The following is a 9,119-nucleotide window of genomic DNA, read 5'->3' on the forward strand; positions in this document are numbered from 1 at the left end:
CATCTGAATCCTTGGGTACATGTTGCTAAATATTCAGAAACATTTGGTTTGGTATTATATGATGATACAATAGTGTGATAATAATTTTCATGCACATACTATGGTATCATTTTATATAATCTCTTTGCAGCAAGGCAACTTCTAAGATGGCCCCCAAAGAACCCTGCCTCCTGAGATGTTATCTTTGTATAATCCTCTCCCTCTGACTGTAGTCACTTAATTTTAACCAGTAAAATATGACAGAGATGATGAGATGTCACTGATGTCACTCATGTGATTAGGTTATAAAAGATTGTGATTTCTGTTTTTCCAACATATCTTTCTGGCTTTGATGAAGCAGTCTGCCATTCTGAAAAACCCATGTGGCAAGGAACTGAGCATGAGCCACTAGCAAGTCAGGAACTAAGCTTCTCAATCCAGTAGCCCTCAAGCAACTGAACCAGCCAACAATCACACATGAGTATGAAAGCAGATTATTTCCCCGTAGAACCTTTAGATAAGACTTCAGTGCTGGACAGCACATTGATTGCAATCTTATGAAAGACTGAAGAGACTGGGAGGTAATAAATGTGTTGTTTTGTTGTCTTCTTGTGGCAAAATATACACAATGTTTATCATTTTAACCAAAAGTGTATATACCTAAGTAGCATTATATATACATTCACAATATTGTGCAACCATCACCATTTATATCCAAAACTTTTTCATCATCCTCCAAAACAGTTTATACTCATGAAAACAGTAACACCTGTTCCCCCTGAGCCCAGGTAAAATGCTACTACTATATCTGTCTCTATGCATTTGCCTATTCTAGGTTCCTCATGTAAGTAGAATCATACAATATTTGTCCTTCTATATCTGGCTTACTTCTCGAAGCACAATGATTACGAGGTCCGTGTTGTAGCATACATTAAAATTTCATTCTTGGACCACCTTGGGTAGCTGCTTTTAAGCGGCCGCCATTACCTCTAGCGCCCGCCAAGCGTTTGTTGGTGCAGCGGGGTTCTGAACTGGGGGAGAGTCAGGGGTGAGCAAGGAGCGGACTGAAGCATCGTGGGCAAAGGAGCCAGGGTGTCCACACACCTAAGTTCCGAGAAAAGGGCTTCCCGGACATCTGCATGGCGAGAGCCAGCACCACACCCTGGGACCATCTGCGAGCACCCGCACCTGAATGCGAGGCGCTCCAGTGCATGTGCGTGGAAAGGCCCTTCCAGCACCTGATCCCGAGACCCCAACGGCTGGTGGCGCGCGGCCAGGTGGAGCCTGTCTTGGCGCAGCTGTGTAGGCGGAAGCGGTGCTGGGTTCTCCTCGCTCTGCTGGCAGCGCTGCTCCTCTCTGGGGCTGAGGCTGCCAATGGAGAATGTGTCATCCACGAATTTTGCCAAGTTTGAAAATAGTGGGAAGATGCTGGGCCACCATCCCTAGGTGGTCCTACAATGTCACTGACAGATACTGCCAGCAGTTTGTGTATGGAGGCTGTGAAGGGAATGATGATAATTATATGACCAAGGAGGAGTGTCTTGCAAAATGTGCTGGTGTCACAGAAAACACCATTGATGGTCCGGCCACCAGCAGGAATGGAGCAGATTCCTCTGTCCCAAGTGTTCTTAGAAATCAGGATGCTGGTGACATCTCCAGTGATATTTTCAACTATGAAGAATACTGCACTGCCAAGGCGGTCACTGGGCCTTGCCGCGCAGCCTTCCCACGCTGGTACTTTAATGCCGAGAGGAACTCTTGACAACTTCAACTATGGAGGGTGCCAGTGCAATAAAAACAGCTACCCCTCCAAGGAGGAGTGCATGCAGCGCTGCTTCGGCAAGGAGTTGTATCCTGCCCTGCCCCACGGCACTAAAGTTATGGTGGTCCTGGCAGGGCTGTCCGTGATGGTCCTGATCCTCTTGGGAGCCTCCATAGTCTGCCTGATCAGGGTGGCACACTGGCACCAGGAGTGCACCCTCCGCACCATCTGGAGTTCCGGGGACTACAAATGGCAACTGGCAAAGAACACATACATTTTGTGAACGCCCTGTCACTAAGGGTTTGCCCTCCTCCACCAGCTGTTGATTAAAGAGAGCCTGGGAAGGGAGGGGAGACATGTGTTGAATGCGTGTGTACTTTTTTCAAATAAAGTGATTTGTATTTGTGCGATCATTCGTTTTCTGTTTGTTACTTCAGAAGTAACAAACTTCTTAGGGCTTGCTCCCTGGTCTCCTGGGGTTGGTTTGCTTTGGAAATCCTCTTAGGTTAGGGCTGTGTGTGCAGGTGGTCTGGCCCTAGACTGAAGTAAGCTCCTCTTCGAATTATTTCTTTGCTCCTGATACAGTTTTCTATACTTATGTTGAATCTTGTTTTCTCCTTTCCCATCACAAAAGTGATGTTTTAATAGTTTCCTTCATTTGTTTTTTGGTTTTTTTAAGTAAGCAGAAACATAAGTTTTTTATTAGGATTCTGAAAGGAAGAAAGTAAGATGTACAAGTTTAATAAAAAGGGGCTTCCCTTCTAAAATTAAAAATAAATAAAATAAAATAAAACTTCATTATTTTTAATAATTGAATAATATTCCAATGAAGCATAGACCAAATTTTGTTTATCTGTTCATCTGAAGATGGACAGCAGGTTGTTTCCACCTTTTGTGAACAGTGCCTTTATGAACATTGGTATACAAATATCTGAGTCCCTGCTATAAATTCTTTAAGATATATGCCTTGGAGTAGAATTGCTGGGTCATATGGTACTTCTGTTTTTAATCTTTTGAGAAACTGCTGAAATGTTTTCCACGTGACTACCAGTTTCCGTTGTCCACAGTAATGTGTGAGTGATCCAGTTTCTCCACATCCTCACCAACAACTGTTATACTGGAGCTTTTTATTTACTTACTTATTTTATTATTTAGCCATCTTAGCAGGTGTGAAATAGTATCTTATTGTGGTTTTGATTTGCAGGTCTCTAATAACTACTGATGTTGAGCATTTTTTTTTGCAAGCAATTGGTCACTTGTTTATTTTTGTTGAAAATCTTGTTTCAAACCAGTTTTTATTTGGGCTGTTTATTGTATTTTTAAAAGGATCCTTTATATAATCTGGATATTAATCTCACACTTAATTTGAAATATTTTCTCTCATTCATTATATTATCTTTTTGCTTTTTGATGCATAAATGTTCTTGATTTTAATAAAGCTTAGTCTATTTTTTTCTTTTGTTACTTTTGCTTTGATGTCATATTCATAGGTCAATGACAGACTCAGTATCATGGAGATTTTCTCCATTATTTTTCCTTAGAGTTTTATTGTTTTAGCTCTTGAGTTTACATTTTAGATCTCTTTTTAATTAATGTTTTCTTATGGTTGTAGGTAAAGTCCAGATTTATACTTTGTCCATTTTTCCCAGAAACATTTGTTGAAAAGACTTGTTCTTCCCCCAATGAATAGTCTTGGCACTCTTGTCAAATATAAATTGACCATTCATTATGTGAAGATTTATTTCTGGGCTCTCTATTCTATTCTTTTGGTTTATATGTCTGTCCTTATGCTAATACAGTATCTTTTAAACCAGTGTAGCTTTATGGTAAGTTTTGATATTATGAAGTGAGTTCTTCAACATTCTTTTTTTTTCAAGATTGTTTTTAGCTAATCAAGACCCTTGCAAATCTGTATGTGTTTGGGGACTGGCTTTTCCTTTTTTTTTTTTTTTTTGCCAAAACAATGAATGTAAGAATTTTGATAGAGGTTGTGTTAAATCTGTAAATTGCTTTGGGTATTAACTCTTTCACTCCATGACCATGATGTCTTTCCATTTGTTAGGTCTTCTTTAACGTCTTTCAGCTGTTTTCTAGTTTGCAGCATACAAGTCTTTCACCTCCTTGGTTATATTTAATTCTAATTATTTAATTTTTCAGGTGCTACTGTAAATAGAATTTCTTCTTTAATCTCCATTTTGGGTTATTTATTACTGGTGTATATAAACACAAGTGATTTTTGTGTGTTGATCTTTTCCCTGCAACCTTGTTGAATTTGTTTATTAGCTTTCTTATGAATTTTTTTGGGGGGTTTCTATATATAAAATTGTGTCATCTATGAGTAGAGATGATTTTTCATCTTCCTAATTTGGAAGCCTTATATTTATTTTTCTTGTTTAATAGTTCTGACTAAAACCTCCAGTACAATGTTGAATGCAGTAATAATGGACATCTGTGTTCATGATCATAGTGGGAAAGTTTTCAGTCTTTCACCATTGTGTATGATGTTAGTTTTGAGTTTTTCATAAATACCCTTTATCATATTGAGAAATTTTACCTTTACTTTCAGTATTCTGAGAGTATTTATCAGGGAAGAGTGTTACATTTTGTCAGAAGCCTTTTCTGAGTCAATTTAGATAACTATATAGTTTTTTTTGCTCCACTTCTGTTAATGTGATGTATTACCTTCATCGGTTTACTTATGCTGAACCACTCTTGCATGTACTGGTATAAATCTCATTTAATCATGGCTAATATCTCTATTAATATGTTTTTGGATTTTATTTGCTAATATTTTGTTGAAGATTTTGCATCATATTCATAAGAAATATTGGTCTGTAGTTTTATCTTCTCATGATGTCTTTATATGGTTTTGGTATCAGAGTAATGCTGGCAACAAAAAATGATCTAGGAAGTATTGCCACCTCTAAAATTTTTTGGAAAGGGTGAGAATGATTGGTGTTAATAATTAGTTAAATGTTTAGTAGAATTCACGGGTAGAGCCACCTGGTCCAGGACTTTTCTTTGTAGGGAGGATTTTGATTCCTGATTTAATCTCTTGTTATAGGTCTGCTGAAATTTTCTCTTTTTTTCTTGAGTGTAAATTTAGTTTATTGATTGGAGAGTTTTTTTTCTTTTTCCTTTTTAATGTTGACATTTATAGCTGTAAATAGCCCTCTGAGTACTGCTTTCACTGCGTCTTTGTATTTTGGCATGCTTCATTTTTGTTTTCATTCTTCTTTATTTTCTAATTTCCCTTACAATTTATTCTTTGGATTTTAAGAGTGTGTTGTTTAATTTCTACATGTTACTAATTTTTTAAAAAAAATTTTCCTTCTGTTATTGATGTCTAACTTCACCCTGTTGTAATCAAAGAAAATGATATATGTGTCATCTAAATCTTTTGAGTATTTAAATCTTTTGAGAATAGTTTTGTGACCTACCGTATGATCTATCCTGGAGAATGTCCCATGTGCACTTGAGAAGAAGATGCTATTCTGCTGTTGTTGGGGATTTTTAGGGCAGTGAAACTATTCTGTATAGTATATTGTTGGATACGTGTCATTATACATTTGTCCAAATACACAGAATGTACATCACCAGGGATGAATTCTAATATAAATTATGGACTTATGGACTTTAGGTGATTATGCTGTGTCAGTGTTCATAAATTGTAGCAAATGTACCACTCTGCTGGGGGATACTGATAATGAGGGTGGCTATGCATGTTTGAGGGCAGGTATGTGTGGGAAATCTCTGTACCTTACCCTCAGTTTTGCTGTGAACCTTAAACTGCTCTAAAACACCAAATTCTTAATTTAGAAAAAGAAAATGATCATAAAATATTTCCACAAGTGATTTTTTGGGTTTACTTATAAGTTAGTTATCTTATTTGTCAGAAAATCTTGGGCTGGTCATTTTTGTTCCCACATAGGTGATTTTGTTATTTTAAAACTTTTCAGATTTATTTGCAACCTGCAATCAACCCACATATATTATTCTTAATCTATTCATGTGTCATAGTTCTTAGCTATAAATTGCAAAAATAAATTCCAATTAATATAATTAAAAGATGGATTATCGAAAGTATAAGATGAAGCTCACAGAATCTATGTATGGAAAACCTTTTAAAACAAACACCTAGAAAGTAGAAGGGGAAAGAGAAAAGCTGAGAACACAGTGACGTCTCCCAAAGACCTCCAGAGCAGCTCTGTTTATGGTGCAGCACAAAACTGACCGCCATAGCTGGGTTACTACTCTCAGTGGATACTTAATACAACACTGTTGGGCCTTTGATTACAGTGTCACTGTCTTCAGTGTACTCAAACTATGATTGGTGGAATGAATCCTAAACTTTCACTGCTATTTTAGGTTATTAACACCAGAGTCAGAGTCAGATATTCACTGCAGGCTCACTATTCTAAGTGATACAATTTGACTGGCTTAGCTTTAGTCACATACTGGTGAGCTGGATGCCAAAGTCCGAAGGTAGCAGGAAAAAGGCTCTAGTTACTCGTCAACATCACTAGCAAAAATTCCCAATGTAGTTTACCACTTTGGCTGCCCAACGCCCAGGTACATGCTTCTCTGCATAATTAAAACTGTTTATAACTGATTTAATGCAAATATTGTACATTTTGCCCAAGACACATTGACCCATCCACAATGTATTATAAGTCACTGCTTCTAGTTCTGACATACTATCAACTCACTATTCTTCATATCACAAAATGAAGCATCACAGTGTATCTTAATCAGTGAATATTTAGGCAGAAGATAAAAATAGTTAAACTTTATAAATATTCACAGGCTATGGCAATAAAGAAAACTAGGATAGATATTACAGTCTTCATTTCTACAAGTCAAACATTAATTACTTCACGGTAAATTGAGTTTTTTTAATTACCCTTAATTTACTCAGAGTCACAGCTGGTAAGTAGTGTGGTCAGATTCCAGACCAAGTAGTCATGCTTCAGAGTCTGTGCTGTTAATCTCTAGGCATTATTACTTCTCAGTCCTATTAGTTTTCAGTCCTTTTTCTGGTTTCTGTAATAAATCCTTTTCAGATGCTTATTTGTCTCAGGATCTTTGAGATGAAGTATTCCAGTCTTTATTCTTATATGAAATTTTTAATGTTCTCATTTCTTCTAATTTAACCATTGTATTTACTAAAATTCAAAAGTGCAACATTATATTTAGATTTTATGTTTACCGACTAGCAGAGTAAGTGCTATTTCCCTGCACTATTATTACTCATCTTAGAGCCTTTCCACCCTACTTCTGATTTTTCCCCTTTGCTTTCTTGTCAGTAAAATTAGTGCTGTTTTCTCCTACAGGCTTCCTGATCATAAGCCATAAGCCTATGTCAGACAGCGTAAATCAAGCCGCACACTTGACCCAGTGTCAACTGTCGTGTTTTTATACTATCTTCTTCATCCTAGTGGGACCATTTTTCCTGAACTGAGCTTCATCAACTATAACAGAGGTTAGCAATTTGGCCTGAAGTAAAAGGTGTGCATATTTTTTTGGAATGTCATTTGGAATGTTGTAATTTTTCAAGTCACTGAGTATACCTCTCTCTTAGATAATACCTTTCCACATCATGTAGCCTAATTTATCATAAAATTGTAGTAGAGTATAGCCCTAAATTCTTCTAAACTTAAGGATTTGTTTAAGATGTACTCCATGCACGTATTTTATTGGGAAAATAAAGGAAGAGCAGAAGGAAGGCATTCAAGAATAAGATCTCTTATATTGTCTAACTCTGAACAATCTCTTCATTTCTACCCCTCATGGATGTGTGGAGGATAAGAGTACTTTGACTTTCTCAAGAGAAAAATGCATGCTTAATACAAGACTGATTACAAGAGTAACTGTTTTTGACCTGATTTAATTAGAGTGATTTTAGAGTCTCACAATGCCAATTGTTACTTTTAGATGTAATTGATCATTTTGGTGATATAGTCATTCAGATCTAATTTGTCATGAAATGTTTCAATAAAGAAGATTTTAAAATATTTTCTTTCAGATTTCTCTTTTGACTAATTTTATTCCCCTCTTTATTTTTTATCCTTAGTTCTTAAGGCTTTGCGTTTTCCTCCTTAACCTTTTTCACATCTGAACTTCCTTTTAATCTATCTTTCTAGATCAGGCCTTTATCATCTCTTGACTACTATTTTGAGGTTTCCTGTGAGATAGATTATTAATACCATGGAAATGGGGACTATGTCTCTATGATTCACTTTTATATCCTAAATGCTGAGAACAGTGCCTTGCCTCACTCTGAATAGTAAGGAGGCTTTTAAATATATCATAAATTGAAGAATAAATGAATGAATAATGAAGATGCCTTTACTAATTCATTATCTTCTTCTCTCCAATAAATGCCCAACAAATAATCAGACTAATCAACTGCTTACATGACAGCAGTTTTTTGTATGTATTTATATGTGTGTGTGTGTGTGTGTGTGTGTGTACAGGATCACAACTTTTCTCAGAAAAAATCCTATTTCTTCCACTAGTTTGAGAACTCGTTGATTTTTTATAAAGTATCTAGGAAATTAATTTCACCAGACTTACTTTTATCCTTCATGCTGATTGTGGATCACAGATGTGTAAACTCTTCAAGATGTCAGAAAGAGTGAAAGCCCCATGTGCAAAGAATATGGAAGGTGGCAAAATATGCAAACATTTAGATTAATGGTTACTACTGATGTTCAGGAAATTATCTTGTGGATATTGCAAAAATCCTGGAAAGTTACTATTATTTGCATCAGTTGAATTTCCTCTCCATGTTGCTTTCAAATCTGTTTATATGAAAGCTTTCCTATTTCATTTTCTTTTCTATGTGTCCCTTCATTGTTGAACGCTACAAGTGAGAAAAGTGGTGGAATTTATGTGCAATTTTAAAGCAGCAAAGTGTTGTGTTTAAGAGCATGTACTTTGGAGTCAGACCACATGAGCTTGAATTTTTGCTGTGCAACTTTTGATACTATTCTTAATCTCCATTTCCTGATCTGTATATGAATATTACAGCACTTATTTTGTAGAGCTAATGCAAGAGTTAAATAGGTGCTGGCCACATAGACAGTTCTCATGTACTTTATTATCACCTGTTTTTTCATTATAACCTTGGTTTAGTCTATGAATGCAGAATGAGATTAGTAATGAAATAAACAATCCACAAAATACAGTAAAATTAAAAAGAAGGATCGACCTTTTAAAAATATATTTCAATAAACATATTTTTTATGTATCAAGCATCCAAATTATCACCTAAATGTTTGTTATTCTTTGTTAGCAATAACTGAACAGAACATATCTCTAATTCTAGTGATTGTGCTTTCTTTCAATTTATATTAAAGAACATTATTCAATATAA

The 9,119-nt window shown here is 36.0% G+C and overlaps 1 pseudogene; it reads left to right on the forward strand.

Annotated features, from left to right (window-relative positions):
- Positions 1 to 1,022: 1,022 nt before the first annotated feature.
- LOC141576907 (kunitz-type protease inhibitor 2 pseudogene) lies at positions 1,023 to 2,256 on the forward strand (annotated as a pseudogene).
- Positions 2,257 to 9,119: the final 6,863 nt, after the last annotated feature.

The sequence above is a fragment of the Camelus bactrianus genome, unplaced genomic scaffold (assembly GCF_048773025.1).
Source record: "Camelus bactrianus isolate YW-2024 breed Bactrian camel unplaced genomic scaffold, ASM4877302v1 HiC_scaffold_44, whole genome shotgun sequence".
NCBI classification, from domain to species: Eukaryota; Metazoa; Chordata; class Mammalia; order Artiodactyla; family Camelidae; genus Camelus; species Camelus bactrianus.